Below are 16,776 nucleotides of genomic sequence, written 5' to 3' on the forward strand. Positions count from 1 at the left end.
GGGGCTTGATTTTAGAGTTCAGATATATTCTACCTCTAAAGGAAGAAGCACTCGACAGTACAGCATCCCAACCAAATGTGGCATGGCACTTTGCACCCTAGAAAATGTTGGTCCTGCAAAATTAAGTGTTTAATATTCTTGTAGAGGAACCGTGCTCACCTACTAATATCTGTAAATAACCGAGATGTGGATCAGCAGATGCATGCCAGGACAGAGATGCTGGGAAGTTTTGTTTTTTTTAATCAAAACTGTTACTTTAAGAGGGATCTTTTTAAAGCTGAAACTGTAATTAATCGTTACTACTAACTTGATGATCTTTCAGTTACACTGACCTTGATGGCTTTGGGAACTTCAGCTTGGTCAGGTGCTGTGCTGGCTCAGGAGTGTCATCAACTGGCTGCGTGGCACCCAGCCAGGCTGCCGAAGTGCCAGCCACCCAAATCCCACTGCTGTTCGCTGGCACACTGCTCCGAACTCCACACTCCTCCTTTACAGATATGCAAATTTGTTTCTTTTATAATACGCAAAAAAAAAAAAAAAAAGGAAATTACCAACAGCTAATTAGGGTCAAAGGAATGCTTCATACCAATTAGTGAAACCAATACCCTTTTATTTTGAATAGTCATGCTCTCCTGGCTTCTGAGACAGGTCAATAAAGCTGCCTCCACTTCAATACAGCGATAACTCAACGGCATTCAATTGCTCATTTTTTCAGTGAGGTCTGGGTTCAGGCTTCTTGCAAAGTAGGAAGCTGCAGTGAAGCAGATGTCAGGATTGTTGATGCCATGATTTTTTTCAAAGAACATTTGTCAGTAGGGAAATACTGAAGAGCATGACCAAATCCTTACCTCAAGTAATTATTCTGAGACTCAGAAGCTGATAAACACACCCAGTTTACCTGGTCAGCACAGCCCAGGGCAGTGGTCTTGGCTACTATTCTTCCCACACCGCTTTGTCAGAATCCCTCTCCCTCCCTGAACTGTCGAGTACAACACGTTTCGTGCTTTGTACTGCAGAGCAATCAGATATCCTTCAGTGCTGGAAGGTTTTGGGGTGTGTATGGGGTGTGTACGGGTGCGGGGTGGGTTTTCTACAGATTCTTCTGAACAAAGGAAAGCATACCTTGCTACCAGCATCTACAGAGGCCGTCTCTTTTGATCCACAAGTGGTACCAAGACATCTGCAAGTGCACATATAGATTGCATCAGTACGCGGAGGACCAAAACCCATGGCTTGGATTTCAGCTGCCAGAAGTACCTAGCTGACCTGGATGCACTTCACCTGAATCTTCTTGGGGAGTGGGAATAAAAACCCTTTTAAAAGATCTGTTTTAGTTGCTCTCCACAGCCTGGCACTCTTTTCCATCTCAGCATGGCTTGTTGCACCCAGGACGTTCCAGCTGGCTTTGTCTTCTTCTCCCAGCTCTGGGTTGGCTGGGGCATGAGCAAAGCAACAATCACTAAGGAAACACTAAACAACAGGTTTTTCTTTCTATTAAAAGTGACTTTCCATAGCCAGTTTTATGTTGCATTGTTGCTTTGCAAAAAGTTGGAGTAACTGCCAAAGCAGAGCTAGGTAATTAAAACAGCTAATGATCCATTTGCCCATGTTTTTAAACATGAGCTCTCAGAAACAGGATTTCTATGGATACAGGGCCGTATCGCACTGATGAAGGACGAGATTTCGCTTTGCATAAGCTCCAAATTGCAGCAGAAAGGGAAGAGAAGCCCCTGTGGCTGCATCACGCCAAGACTGCTGAGGAGGTGCACCAGGCGCGTGCGCCGTCCCCAAACATCTTGACAATGGGCAGCACGGACCCGAGCGCCTACCTCAGCAGGCAAGCAGTCCACGCACACTGCAGGCAAATGACACAGATGGGTGGTATTTCAGCAGAGCAAGTCGGCTGAAGATGCAGCTCTTACGTGGCATCCAGCGGATTCAGTAAAAGGCCGCTTGGCCACAAAACTCCCACATTTGTTAAGTTGCTCTGTCAGAAAACTGAAGTGACAGCACCCGACCGACAAGCGCCGAGCTGGTTTTGGCACGAGCTTCCTCCAAGTTGTTCAGAGCTGGGGGTCACAAGAAGAGCAAGGTCCCAGCTCTTCTGAACTTCTCCGGGTTCCTTGCTCAGCTCCCTAATCCATTCCTCCCTCACCTCCTCATCTTCTTGGCTCCCCTGTCTGTTTTCTTAGCCCATCTTCTAGAACTAAGTACTGCTGATGGAGACCACAGAGAATACTTTGTGGCCAGAACCACAGCAAGAGCAACAAGGATGCTCTTCTAGCTTTTCTCGCTAGTTCTATAAGGTCAGAATCAATCCTGCTGCCAGCCCTGGCTCTCTGGCTACACAGCAGGGCACTGCTGTGTGCCTGAAGCAGCAGCACTTGGCAATTATTCCTTAGAGAGCAGCTAAAGAGGTGCGTTAGGAGGTCTGGCCAGATGAGAGGAACAAATTGAAGGCAGGGTAAGAACAAGGGAATTCCCACAGCTGCAGTCGGTATAGAAAACCCACAGAAAGGCCTGTGCACACCAGAGAGAGATAACAAAAGGTGAGGTTAATATGTGCTCCAGCAAATGTGGCTTCGCTCACCGTTTTCCTTCACCAGATTTGTGGCTTGTTTACCTCCAGTTCTTTCACTAAAAGATATAATTGGCAGTTCAATTAAAAAGACAAGAAAAGTGTACACTGCGGCACAGCCTCGGGGTACTCTAGCCTGTGCACTAACAAGGTCAGGGAGCATATTTATTGTGCTATTCAGTAGAGAAAAAGAGAGGGAAAGCTCCCCTGCCCCACACAGAGTGCAGCACGCGGCACAGTGCCTCCCCGCACGCACTGCGCAGGCACACGGCCCCAGCAGCAGCCCCAGCCGAGCTGTTCGTTCACCTCTCTGCAAATCCCCACTTTGGAAAGAAGGGGCTCTGGGACACTCACAGAGCACCGACAGCTTTCTAACTTCAGCTTTTTGGAAAGAACTGTGAAAATATTCCCCAAACAAAGGATTTTTATCCTTTGTTGTTCTGCTTAGTGCTCTGCTTAGAACAGGGCAAGTGTCTCTGGTGGTGGGGGTGGGAGAACAAACAGTCCCTGGTCAGCATGACTTTGTGGGATGATGAGAAAGCAGACTCACCGTATCCCAAATAAAGAACACAAATTTCTCCCTGGTATCAGCCAGGGAGATACAGAAGTTCGGTGTTGCTTTGACAGCAGTTTGTTTTGTTGCCTGCTCTGCTCCAAATCGGACACGCACCACGACTCAGGTAAGGGCCAAGCATTACGTTTTCAGTGCTATTTGTAGAAGTAGCTGCAGTGTGTGCCGAGGTCCTTAAGCACATCCTCACTCTCCCTCCGGCGTGGAAAGGAGAGGGTGGAAAAGCAGCGTGCAGCAGCAGCGATGAGCCTGCCTTCAGCAAGCCGAGGCGGCCAGCAGCAGGCACGGCTCCACTTGCTCCTCCAGCAGCTTTTCTCACCTGGAGCTGCAGCAGCATCACCCCTCCTCTGCGCACAGAGGCCAGAAACCCCTGTGGCTGTGCTAGGTCCCTGCAGACCCCCCAGTTTTGCCCCTTCAACTGCCTAGTGCCAGCGCTTCCCTTTGGTGGGGACAACCCCTCCTGCACCTCTCCAGCCTGATTCACCAGCACAGTTTGCACCCAGAGCTCTGAGGAAGAAAGGTCAGAGCATGGCTCACCATATCACCTCGCCTCTGAGATGAAAGAGAACAATTTTTTGTAGCAGAATCCTGCTGCACAGAATTACTGTGCTAATTTCTTTGGCTAATGCTGAAGTCAGGCTGCTACAAGCTTGTTTTGGCCTCTTGCCACCATGGAGTGTGAAGAGCGACTGAAACAAGCAGCACGTAAGTCAAGTGTGGGAAACACGGGGCAGACAGAAACCCTGCTTGTGTCACAGGCCAGTAGATGGACAGTAGGAAACACACAAGTCTTGAAATGAAGTCTTTTATCTGAAAGGAAGGAAGTGCCTTGGGACAATGCAAGTCACTGACCTTCCTGGCACACGCGCCCTGCAGACTCAGCTGAGGTGAGAGCAGTGCAGTCGTTGTGCACGTGAAATGCTGCTCCTGGTACTGAGAAAGCTGAAGGTACCGGGGGGAGGCTCGTGAGTTATATAATTAGGTGACAGGTAGCCTGCAGAGAACTCGGGGGCTTGGTTTGAAAGAGAACTATGAGAATGGAAGGATGCTCCCTGGGCTGTCTTTGCCAAACAAATTTGAAATCAGAAATTTGGTGTTTTTTTTTTGTTGTTCGTTTTTATTGTCTCCAACAAGGAGGAATAAAGTCTTTTTCATTCATTTTCACTCTCTCCCCAACCATTCTGTACTACAGTCTCCCTGATTATACAGCTGAATTTTTCCATTTTGAGGATTCTCCACGCAAGACTAGTGTTGAGTGTACAGCACATCATTATTTGCCTACTATTTGCCTGAATTTGAAGATCAGTTTCACAATAAGGTCATGTCTGTAGCTTTGGGGGTGTAGTTCCTCTCTGCAGACATCTGAGCCAAGACTTACAAAAGCAGGTTTTCATAGATTTTAAATGGGAATGCATGAGTAAGAGAATTGATTCACGTACTGTCACCCAGTCCTGAGCTGAGTATTTGGCAAGGATTTGGCATTTCCATTTCACATTGCGTTGCTGACTTGCACATCCCCGTCCAGTCATGGAACAGGAATGCTCCGCAAAAGTTAAATAATTAATTAATACAAAGTAAATTTCAAAACTTCACATAAAAAATTTACCACAAAGTATTCACAAACTGTTTTTACGACAGAAATACCGAGTGGGAATCTCATGAATAAATCTAAATAATGAGGGCATTTGAAATCTAACATTTACTTGGCAATATTCTTAAAGAAAAAAAAAAAAAAACGTGAGACAGAGAGAGGGAAAATATGGCAAAAAGTGACGGGCCATGATTACTTGTTTTGGTGCAGCGAAAGCAAGCGCTCCAGGACTGCGACGGGAGCCTTCCACGCAGCACAGCAGATTGGCACCTGCTCCGCACACACGCATTCGTACACGTAGAGGCAAGCATCGACATTTTTCAAAAGCCATTAATTCCCTGGAGTCAGCAGCCAGCTCTCCAGCAGATTCCCCGATAGCACGGTGCAAAACGCACACGCCGAAGCGGAGACTTCGCTGAGGCCTCGGCCTTGGCCTGCGCGAGCCGCCTCGGGCCTGCCCTCACGGCGGGCCCACCGGGCACCCTAGAGACGGTCCAAAACCCTCAAAGGACACGAAGGTGCTCAGAGCTGTTCAAGGCTGGCACTTCCCTGTAATTTCTGACACCTCTCGGGCAGCAGGTGCTGTGCCTGTGCTGCTGCAGCAATGCAGCACTTGGGCCTGAGGCTCCCCACGGCTCCCCGCGCTTCTAAACTTCTGCTGTTCTGTGGCAATGCAGCTGCTGTTAAAGGAGAAATAATGCGAGAGGAGAGGACGGGGAAGAGCTCTGCCCAAGGCAGCATGAAAATAAGCCATAGCAGGTCTCTCTGATGAGTTTCTCCAGTGTGCCCTGCCCCTCTCAGGAGACACATCAAAGGGAGACGGGGAAATCAGTCCACGGCAGCGAGCCTGCTGGAGCCCGCTTGCTCAGCACAGGCAAAATTAATTAAGAGGGAGGGAGAAAAAGAGCCAATATGAGCCTGATTCTGTCAGGGAGCAAAGCACCAACAAACAGCAAATGCTAATTCAGGAGTTTTCCATCTCTATTCACACCTGTCAGCGGGAACAAGGACCGCAATTCAGATTTGAAATGGAATAGATTTGGGTACCTCGGAGGCAGCACGGTGCTGCATCCACCGCTGCTTCCTGGAAGCTTACAGAAACCAAAGCTAGCTCAAGAAAAAAACAGCTCCTGCAACACAGGGCTGCAGGAAAACACATCAATGTGCTGCTTACTGCTGCTACAGAAAACAGAGTGAGGATGAGGCCTCACACACAGCAGGAGAAGCCACAAATAGGGAGCTCTTACCCTGGTACTAGCGAGCATCTTGTCAGAACCAGACCATCAAAACCAACACGTAATTCAGGAGAAATTAGTTCTATTTGACATAATAAGCAGGATCACTTATTAATATCGCTCTTCTGCATAGTAAACTCTAAAACATGAGGCCCACGGTAGCAGGAAGAAACAAAATATCAAATATGAAACTTAAAATGTGGGGTTTCCAGACATTGAGGTGCTGTAGTAGGGAGTCCCCTGGAAATGCTCATAAATTAATTAGATTAAAAATGTAAAGCCATCAGTCCAGGGGCATCATTGCTCTTCTATTTTTCCTTGCTCATAATTCAGAAAGGAGACGAAGCATCTGAGCCCAGTTTGGGACTAATAATTCCTAAATAAAAGATAAATATGTCAAGGCTTCATAAATAGAAAGGAGAGCACAGCACTATAAATAAGCTTTAATATTTGTTTTATTCTAAAGTATATCTGGTTGAGCTCCTGCCTTTTGCACAATGCTATTACTACTATGCATCTGGGTGCCCTAAAAAATTCCATGGGAAAAAGGCCTTGCTTTATGTCCCGAAGAATTCCTGAACCACTGCTTCTGCAGAAAGCTCTGCAGCCCTGCGACACAGCTCCACGGAGCTGACTGCCCAGGAACATTTAGCAAGCAGCCATTGTGCTGCATCTGTCTGAGCAGTTTTTTGGACTACGTGGCAGGTGTGTGATCAGTGCACGTTGCTTTTTTTTTTTTTCCTTTTTTTTTTTTTCCTGTTCATGAATATTACGACCTTAGCCCTCAAATTTATACAACGCAGTTAGTGTGAAGGGCTCCCGCGACACCTTCTAAACTCATGGCCAAAGATGTGTGAGAGGGATATCCTGGCAGTCCGTGACTACCAGGCACACGATGGCAGTGCCCAAGGAACGGGTCCGTTAGCACGACGCTTTCCAGGGGCAGCCCGGTGGCTATCGGGCTGCCATCAGCCCAGCAGTTAACCGAAGTAATGCTTGCTTCATCCAGAGCGTAAAAGGTGCTTTGTTCAAGTCAAATAGGATCCTATATCAGCAGCATACATTAATAACTGATAACACATAAAATATCCAGTGCATTTAATACTATCAGACTAATTAGGTGTTGGTTTGCCAGGAATAAAGGCGAGGTTTAAAAACCCAAGATGACACGATTACCACTGAGTAAGACATTCTTGCTCATCCTTGCACACAGGCTAAAAGCATAGGTGACTGAGACAAGTCACCAGGCTGGAAGCCAAACTTATTTCACACACTAAATTTGCAATGAAAATTCTAATGAAGCCATCCCGACAAGCTAAAACAGCGCTGCTCTGGCCAGAGGTCTCCAGCCAGCTCCCTCTGAGGTAGATGTGGAAGCATTAACTTGCTGGAGGGTCACTCGGTGCACGGAGCACGTTACTGCTAAAGCTAACACTGCAAAAGTGTCACGACTGCCATGAAAACTTGGCAGTCCACATGAAAAAAAAATATCACTTGCCATCCTTACTGTAATTGTGCTGAGGAAAGTGCTTATTAAAGACGTGTACCTGTCCCAGTCAAGCAGAGAAGGACTTGCAAAGCTGTTCTATGAGCCTGAAACCCTGCATGTACTAACCTCTCATCCTGTGTGAGAGAGCTGGTGTTAAATAGGGTCAGAACTACACTTGCTTTGGGGAGAAGAAAGGCTCACTTTGAAGACAAGCTGGTTACCCTGTTTTTCTTCCTACACCACAGCTTTCAGATTGCAGCTAGAACTTGAAGGGAGTTGTTCCCACAAGCTCTCCAGCCCAATGTCTCCACCCGAGAGGCTTGAGTAAATAGCAGAAGCTCTGGATATGAATCAGATGGAAAAGATTCAGCCCTCTCTGCTAGGTCTGAGTTCAAAGGCATCCATGGCTGAACAGCTAAATCAAGATCAGTATCTGCCTGTGAGGGCAGAATGGAGCATTCAGGAATAATGAACTGCTCACCCTTACGTGCTCCTTTCTAGATGGAGTAGAGCAGGTCAAAAGCGGAGTCCGGCTAAAGCAGTTCATGTTCATAACACTGAGGTTGGTGGGGAAGTTGGACTGTTTTCAGACCTTCTTTCCTCTGCTTCTTTTCTGTTCTTCAGCTGCCTCCAGCTGAAGTCCAAACCTCCCCTCTCAGTGTCAGGGCTCAGCCTCGCTGCTGGAGGAAGACCACAGATGCTGCACAACGTGTCACAAGCAGAGCTCAGCGCAGAGCTCTCAGCTCCATGACTGACCTCCTCCTCCTGCTCCAGAGCAACCTCTCATCACGAGCAGCCTGCAGGATTCATTCCCCGTGTGTACACCCCAGCCCTGAGTTTTGCTCCATGACATCGTGCTCCAGGTTACATCTACACATCAGCTGGCACCTAGGCAGGTACACTCATGTTAATATACCCATGTCACGGCACCGTGAGCTTAGGCATAAACGGGCAGAGTCAGGGACCAAGAGGATTTGGGAAGGGAAGGACGTGCCCATGGCCAACAAAGCAGCTTGGTGCCAGCGCTGGGCTGAGGACACCGGTGGCTTTGAAGACCTCATGCTCAGCAAGAAACCTGCTCACCTGTGCCACCTCTGCAGCTCCCCGTAGCCATGTGTGAGCTCCCTGTGCATGCAGACACAGCCCTGACTGCTCACCAGCACGGGTACCCCACTTGGGGTGCTGGAATACAGCCGGAGCCCACAGCTAGGGTGTGCCTGTACCTCCCTCTGTGAAGCTGCCTGGTTTATTATCTGTAGAACAGCACACCTGGGAAGATGAGCCAAATAAGTACTAGATATAATCAGATACTTTCTGTCTTCAGCTGCCACCCATGTGCACACCTTCCCTACAAGCTGTGGAGTGAACCTGCTAACGATTCTATTAATAACGAGCCGTGTAAGTAGGTGAACTGGATGAACTTGTGTGAAAGCAAAACCCCAGAGGTAGATCAGTTGCTCTGTTCAAAGCAAGCAGATAACTATCCCAGGCTGCAGGCAACTCCCCCTTTCCCACCTCCTCCTTTGGGACATCTCCAGGCATGTCCAGGGTGGTGCAGCCTGGCAAACAGACACGGAGTCAGTCATGCACGCATTTAAAAAATAAAGGGATCACAAAGCCACCGGTGACCCTGGGAAACGCTGAGCGCCAGGACGTCCGCTGAGGACTCTCCTTTGTGTTCATCTTCAAGGTTTGTGACGCTGTCAAGGCACAGAGTAAAACTGCTTGCTCCTCAGGGGTTGTGTCCCCCTGCTTGTCACCTGCTACCTGCAGCCCCGCTCTGCCTGCAGGATCACAGCAGCTGGTAGGGCACCGACTGCAGCATCACGCAGAGGGGACTGGCTTCAGCTGAGGACAGGGCAGCAGGGCTGGCGAGCAATGCCTGGGATGCATGTAGCCTACTTGCAGGCAAAGCCAGCCACGAAGCAAGAGAGGAGCAGCAGAGCACACTGCAGCGTATCCACCGTTCCCCAGGGCTCTTTCACTTCCAAGCAGAGCCTGAGTTTTGTTTTGGTGCAGCACAGAGCCAGGGACAGACTCGAGCGTGGGTTTGTTAGTGGAGAGCATGGCAGCTCTCCGGGAGCCCAAACTATTCTGCAGCCAGAAGAGGGCTGATGGCAGCCTCTCAGACAGGCATTTTTGTACCCTTGACAAGGATTAAAACCTGCTGCCTTGGGGGTTATGTTAAAGGACCACAGTCTTAGCATTATGGTGATCAGCAGGGCGATGCCAGAGGCAGAGCTGTGGAACCACGAGGGCTGGGGAAGTCTTGCTCTGCTCAGCAAGACTTCAGGTAGCTTCAGCTCCCGGCATGCTTCTGAGACAAATACGCCTTGCCTGACTCTCCTGCCTTCTTCAGACCTAAGGACAGGACTCAGAGAGCTGAATGGGGGAGAGACGGGGAGTAAAAGATCTCTCTGCAATAGAACAGGCTGAGTTAACACTGATGTTGATTGATGTTGTCCTGAGGGTCCCTCCCCTAGCAGAAAACTGTGGTTGGAGGCCCAGGAACCCACTTCCAGTCTTCATCCTTTCACAGCACAGCCCTGTCCTTACCTCCCCTGTCCTGGTGGGTACCGTGAGCAGTTTACACAGAAACACACACAGCTCTGCAGGCACCGAGGAAGGAAGGGCAGGCAGCAAGCCCCTGCCCACACAGCCTGAAAGCTGCAGGCACGGGCAGGGCTGCCTGAAGGACGTGGCATTAAACGTTCCTCGCAGTACCAGAGGTCACCATGAGGCACCTGGTGTGAAATTCATTTGCACAAAGACCCCGCAAACAGCCCTTTATGCAGGGACAAATCAAAGTGTTTGAAGACTAGAAGAAACAACTTTTTTTTTTTTTTTTTTTGTCCTGTAGTATTTAGAAGGCCTTTTTATGCATCCTTTTGCTTGGCTCCATCACAAGTCCAACCAGAGCAAAGTTCTGTAATATCCTAGAATTCTTTCAAAAGGACCAGGTCATTGGCAGGAGCTGGGCAAACACAATACTTGGGAACTGACAGAACATGAGAAAAGGTTTCAGAGGCAGCTGGCATGTAGTCCTCACTGAACATAAACAAGGATCCTGATTTCTCTTCCCTTTTGCCTAGAACAGGTGAAGATCTCCTTGCAGTTCTTCTTTGAAGTCCCCTTGAAATGCAGAGGCTACATCAGGGGCTCTGACTGAGATTCGTACGTAGAACACGCTAAAAAAGGACAAGCGTTACATATGGTGTGTAGAAGTACTTTAATAACACAGCTCTATTAATAATGTCAGTGACAGTAACCCCTCCAAGCTTCGGAGAATATTTTTCTTCCCAAGCAGGAGACAAAAAGTGCCACAAATGCAGAGGCTGAGGCTGGGGCACCGAAATGGTAAGGACAAATGACGCATCATCAGAGATGCTGTTCTATTAAAAGGTGTTTTCACTCTTCAAATGGAGCTGTGTATTAAAATTCCAGATTCACCTGGTAATAAATTATGTTGTTTAAAGACAAATATTACACCTTTTGCAAACTCTGAAGGGAAAGGAAGTAAAGCTGGACAGGCAGACCCCTGCTGAGTGCTGCTCTGGCTCTCTGCCATCCCCTGACTGACAGCTGATAATTATCTTTGATTTAATGTCACTTAATGTTCTCTCCCCCACCCCAAGCACCTTGGTTACTCTCTTCCTGTACTGACATATGCTAGGAAAAGGAGGGTTTGGGAAGAAAAGGCAAAAAGGAATACACTCCGTCAGTATATTCCAATTTTATTTACCTATGAAAAATGTTAAACGTTCTGCCAGATAAGAAAACTACAATTTAAACTTTAAATTTTAAAGAGTGTAAAGCATGGGTAAATGCCTTAGATATAAGTGGTTGTAGGCAGGGTTTTTTTTTGTTTGGTTGTTTTTTTACTTGATGGTCTACCAGCACTGAGCATTCCCAGCGCTCAGTGCTGGAATCTGGATACCACCACACAATGCAATGCATCCTATTATTGCTGGTTAGGACACAAATATTGGGGTAACCAGAGAGAAGAGAACAGAATTCATAGAAATGTAGCCTAAAAGTAAGTTCCTTTGCTTTGGAAACTCTCAGAGAGAGAGATTTCACCAAGAAAACTAATGTAAAGCCAGAGTTGTGTTTCCTTTGTGAGAAGGGACAGATGAAGGCACCATTCCAGTATTGACGCAGTACTAAATGCACTGGGGAAAAAAGCAGGAGAGACCTGCCCAGAGCCGTGCAGAGGGATCCCTTCATACTGCCATAAACCAAACCAGAATTTGGTTTGTCCCTTGGTGCTCCAATCTCCTTCTCCTTTCCCAGACCCTCAGCCTCAGCTGACAGCAGGCTCACTTGGGGACATGTCTGCTCCTGCAAGGAGGATGCTGAGCTCTCACCTCTTCATATAACCTCTTCAAATTTGTGTTTCTGCTCAGCACAGGGCTTAGCACTCCCCTCTTATCTGTGCGCTAGGACATGAGAGCTTCTGGCTCCTTTGCCAGTGTTCTCCTGATCTCAGCATTACACCACAACTCTGTCTTCTTTTGCCAAAGTCCATGAAGTGCCACGGTGCCGTTCTACGGCCCATTTACCTCTTATGGTATTACAAAAAGTCTCCAGGAAAAAAAAAAAAAAAACAACACAAAACTTTTGTAGCTGGGCATCAAAGAGAAGTGGAAGGCACGCCTGCTTCTTCCTTTGCATGAGGATCTGTGTTCACTGATGGCATCTTTTATAAACACATCATGTATTCCACCTAAAGGTGCTGTGCGCTCAGAAAGAGCCAAATATATTAGCATTCTTCAACCATAACTTTTGAAGTCGGCATTTGACTATTTTTGCATTTCTTCCAGGTTGTAGTTAGACAACTCCTAATTCTGTGGGGAGAGCAAAGACTATAAAATGCCAGAGCTTCACTCTGCTGAAATAACATTAGCGAAATATCAAGTCCTTTATGATGTCATGAGGGATTCCTTAATGTGACTATAGCCTCCTAATGACATCATAAAAAACAACTGCAACATCAGAAAACAGCCAAGGGTCATCAATCAGCCCATCCTCTCTCCTACCCACCAGGGGCAGCAGCCCAACTTGCTCCTATCTGCTTTTTACGATCGGTGCTGTCCGCTGAATAGCACACAGAGAAGAGACTAATAATCATACAAATATCAGGGAGAGCGGTCAATCATCACCTGAAATGTTCAGTGCACCTGAGGGAAATTCGGGTGCCGCAGCCTGAAGAGTCTGCAAGTTTAGCATGTCGAAGCGACGACGTTACTGCCTTAGAGGTGACCCGGAGCTCTCCGGGCAACAGGCAACACCAGTGAGCAATGCAGTCATTTTTAAAATGTGCAGAGAACGGGACTAAAAATGAATTCTTTGGTTGCTCTCCTCGTCCTCTAGCCCTCAGCAAAAGCTTTTTCCGTGCTGCCCAGACACCCATCTGCACATCCTATATTACAAAGAGCGGGCTGAAAGAAGCCTTTGTGCTGCCGAACTGAAATGGGTGACAGTCCCATCGAGATGCAACGGCTGCCAAATCCTCTGGCAAGAATGGAAACAGCCTTCTCCATTCGAAAACGCGATGCCTCAAAGCTAAAGCCTCATTATGCTCTCTTAGGAGTACTTGGAAGTTTTCCAGGGTTGGGGACCTCTTAAGGAGTTCCCCGGACTCTTAGGAAAAAAAAAAGAAGCGACAGATACTGTGGTGTGCTGTGGTCTCTACATGTTTCACAGTCTCTTCTGGAAGGTATTTTAAATGGAGCTTCTGCCAGCAGTGCTGACCACGGCAGAGGGTCCTTTTACTGGATGAAAAGGGAGAGGATCTGGATCCTCACTTTGCTCTTCACCATTTTACAAACGTTCATGCAGCCTGCTCCTGAGCAGTGGGCTACATCCATCCTACCCAGCCATCCAGCCCCCCGCCTTGCTCTGCACCCCCAACCTCTGCTCTGCAGTTGTCCAACAGGAGGCAGGAGGGGAACGAGCCCTCTGTACGTGCACGTGCAGCCAGCCTAGACCACATCTTCCCAGCTTCTTCTGCTGGGGATCAATGGCACACAGAGCTTCCTTCTCTTATATGGGCTCCTGAGGCTTGTTCTATACAAAGCAGAATTGCAACTCCCAGAGAAAAACGGTCAAGAAGTTTCTCATACTCTAAAAATCTGCCCAGACGATAACCTCACCGCATGGAAGCGTTCCTGAAGCATTAAGGAGGAGAACCCATTACTGCAGCGCTCAGTGCACGGCAGGCTTCTCTCCTCTAATCTCCTAGGCGATCTGTGAGATAGAAGCAGATCCTAAGCCACCAGAACAAGGCTGACTTACTTCCCTTTCCAGCACTGCCAAAGACTCAAATGCTTCAAAAAGAGTATGGCATCACGATCCTCCAAGTCATTAACAACTGCGTTAAATTTTCATTTCAGCTAGCTCAGCCCCCTGGGTAACATTGTAGGGTACTATTACTGCCTGCGTAGGGCCACGCTGATCATTTTCAACATCTCTCTGAAGCAATTCTGGATGAATTCCTTTCACGACATTGGTAAATTAGCGATACTTTCATACCGAGAATCTCTTCATGGGAGAGAGAAAGCAATAAACTAGGCAAAGCAGAGAAGTGCCTTCCTGCCATCGCGCGGGGCACAAAAGATGTTACAAACTCCCTTGGTTAAAAGCAGCACGTTATTTCACATTCAGTGCAATCACAACTATATCAAAGACTACTTTATCACTCATGTTCCCAAATAATCAGAATAAGTTAAACATTTTTCTGCATGCCTATGTTAGACAAAGTTATATAGTACAAATTAACCAGCTCGGGGGGCACTCTGCTGGTTGGAGCTGATCTGAGCCCATCTCTGCCGTAAGGGCATTCTGCAGTCCTCTAAAACTTCATGTAAGGAGACAGCCTCGGTGATGGGCTGATGCAGGCTAATGCATGCACAGAACAAGGCTGTTTCAGAACGTGCACTGATCAGTCTGATGCTGTGACGCAAGCCAGACTGACCTTCCTAAATCCAAAGTATAAGCCAGTGAGAAATCAGCTCTTTTCAGACAGTGCCTGACCCCTCCAGGCTCTTGAAGCTGCCCATTTGGGCTTGTGTTTTATTTTCCTACATTCAGCAGTTGGTCATGCTGATACCCAGAATTATTTCTTTCTTTTCTGCACTACGTGGCAGCTATTTCCAGAAAAGGACACGAACAACTTCTGTTTCAGAATAGAAAACCAAAATGTTATGTAGCTGTGTGAAACAGTAAAATACCTTGTCAGTACTCGTAACAGTGAACACCAGCCTCAGAAGTCACAGAACCTCTTCTTCATCAATCCCCACGTTTGGAAGCACTGGGAAGAGGAATTTGCTGCACCTCTGAAATTAGCTGAAGCTGGAGCTCGTCTCGTAGCTCAGCAGCCAGAGTGCCCTCGAGCTCTCTGCGACTGAGCCCTCTCAGAGGCGTGCAGGGCAGAGCCATCACCAGCTCTGTGTTTCACCTGCTCCATTGAGCAGCTGCAGGGAGAAGTCTGTTTTCACAGATGAATTCTTATTACAAGGTTGTGTTCTGACTTTATTTCAAGGTTCCTGCGTCTCAGCCCAGCCTTTGGAGGAGCACACAGCACCCTGCCCCTCTCCTCTGCGCATCCTTCAGTAGCTGCAGAGAGATCTTAGGGGCAAACGAGGCAACAGCCCAAAGACCGGCTCCTGTGGAGGTCAAGTCAATTAAATCAAGCAGAAATGAAAGTCATCCAATTACCGGGGGAGGGAGCAGCTCCTCCACTACCTTTTCCTGGGGCTCAGAAGAGCAGCTTGTATCACCTCCTTGCTCCTCGCAGAGCTCTGCTGCCTGCCACCTGGTGAGCCCTGTCCATGCCGATTCCCCACGGCCAACGCTTGCTGGGCCCGTCGTTTCTGCTCCCCCTTCAGCCAGCAGCGAGCAGAACTCCCTCCCTTTCCACTTGGCTGTTTCTCACCATGAGGTACAACCAATTTGGATGTATTTTAAGCACTGTTCTCAGCAGAAGCTGCATGCAGCAGAGCCAGCTGAACACGGGCTGAGCACTGATCAGCCAAGCCCAAGGGTCTGGCTGATCCCTGGCCGCACACCCTGTCCCTGGATTTCTTTATGCCTTGCCTTTTGCACTCTCTTAGATTCAGTCTTGTAGCACCAGTTGGTGACTGCCAACTCACCAAGCCTGAGGAGGTTGCACACTTCCAGTCCCGAAGCACAAGCTCTCTTCCTCAGGGTTTCTTTCAGCTTCTTTTGTTCCAAGCAGCAGTCCTGTGCTCAACGGTGCTCTCGGTTCCTTAATTTGAGGATACCAGAGCCCATGCAGATCGCTTACAAGTCAGCATGGAGTACAGAGAAAAGGAGGGGCAGTGCTGCTGGCATTCTGGATAAACAAGATATTCAATAATTTTAATCTCTGCTATTTCCAGATTACATAATCCCATTCTTGCAAGAGGGTTATTTGAGCAGACTGTCACATTAAATGAATGCATTTGCTGCATATGTTAATTGCAGTAGAAAGCTGTTAAGCAAATCAGCTTGTTGCACCAAAACGTTATTCTTTTAGCAGGTCTGTTCCTTTCGTAGATCTCCGACTCCCAGGCCATGCTCCTTCAGAATGCACATTTCAGTTTGAGGCACAGGAATGTGCTCACTGAACTGATCAATTTTTTTATCATGTTGACTCTCGGTTAAATTTTAAGGCATGCTGTGCCACAGAAGTCAATTCTTTTTAACAGGTTTATTCTACAGCACGATTTCAATGGAAATTTTTGAAACCATATGATGAGAAGGGCTAACAAAAATGTATTTTCTTAACAGATATAAGTATTAATAAATCGTGCAGCTTTTTGCCTGGCACATCCCACTCTGATGCTAGCCACTAAGATCTTTTTATCATTTACTTCAGAGTCTATTTCTGTGAAAAAGCAGCTGTGTTACAACCTTCACAATCTAAGCACTGCTAATAGGTACTGTTACTATTTATTATTACCCCTAAGCTGCATGCTTTTCTTAAAAAAAAATAAATCTGGGGTTTTGATCACCTATTTTTGATTCAGTTAAGAGTACATAGATACAGGGAAGTACTACTGGTATCGTGGTGCTTCTACAATTACACAGTTAGGTTTCCTTAGGCTAGTGAAGGAGGCTGAAATAAAGGAGCACCCTAAGCACATCTGAGCATACACAATCTTCTGACGCTCAGTCCCCAAGTCTGCTCTTCATTTTGTGAGATCCGGGAACAGCTGGTTCATTTCACATGCAAGATAGGAGCATCAGTGGGAGAAATAGCGAGCAGATTGTAAATGGACTGGTTTTAAAATGGTCATTGGCCTCTCT

The 16,776-nt window shown here is 47.5% G+C and overlaps 1 protein-coding gene across 2 annotated transcripts in view; it reads right to left on the bottom strand.

The window, feature by feature from the left end:
- The window catches only part of LOC106017370 (uncharacterized), a 148,313-nt gene that overhangs the window by 51,902 nt on the left and 79,635 nt on the right, over positions 1-16,776 (bottom strand). The window contains exon 25 of one of the 2 annotated variants that reach the window (XM_072027396.1): positions 15,618-15,820. The gene's annotated coding sequence lies outside the window, so the exon portion shown is untranslated. Of the gene's footprint in view, positions 1-332; positions 2,181-15,617; positions 15,821-16,776 lie in introns of those variants that run through there. The other variant, XM_072027398.1, reaches the window with a different exon arrangement.

Source organism: Anas platyrhynchos, chromosome 24 (assembly GCF_047663525.1).
Source record: "Anas platyrhynchos isolate ZD024472 breed Pekin duck chromosome 24, IASCAAS_PekinDuck_T2T, whole genome shotgun sequence".
Lineage (NCBI taxonomy): Eukaryota > Metazoa > Chordata > Aves > Anseriformes > Anatidae > Anas > Anas platyrhynchos.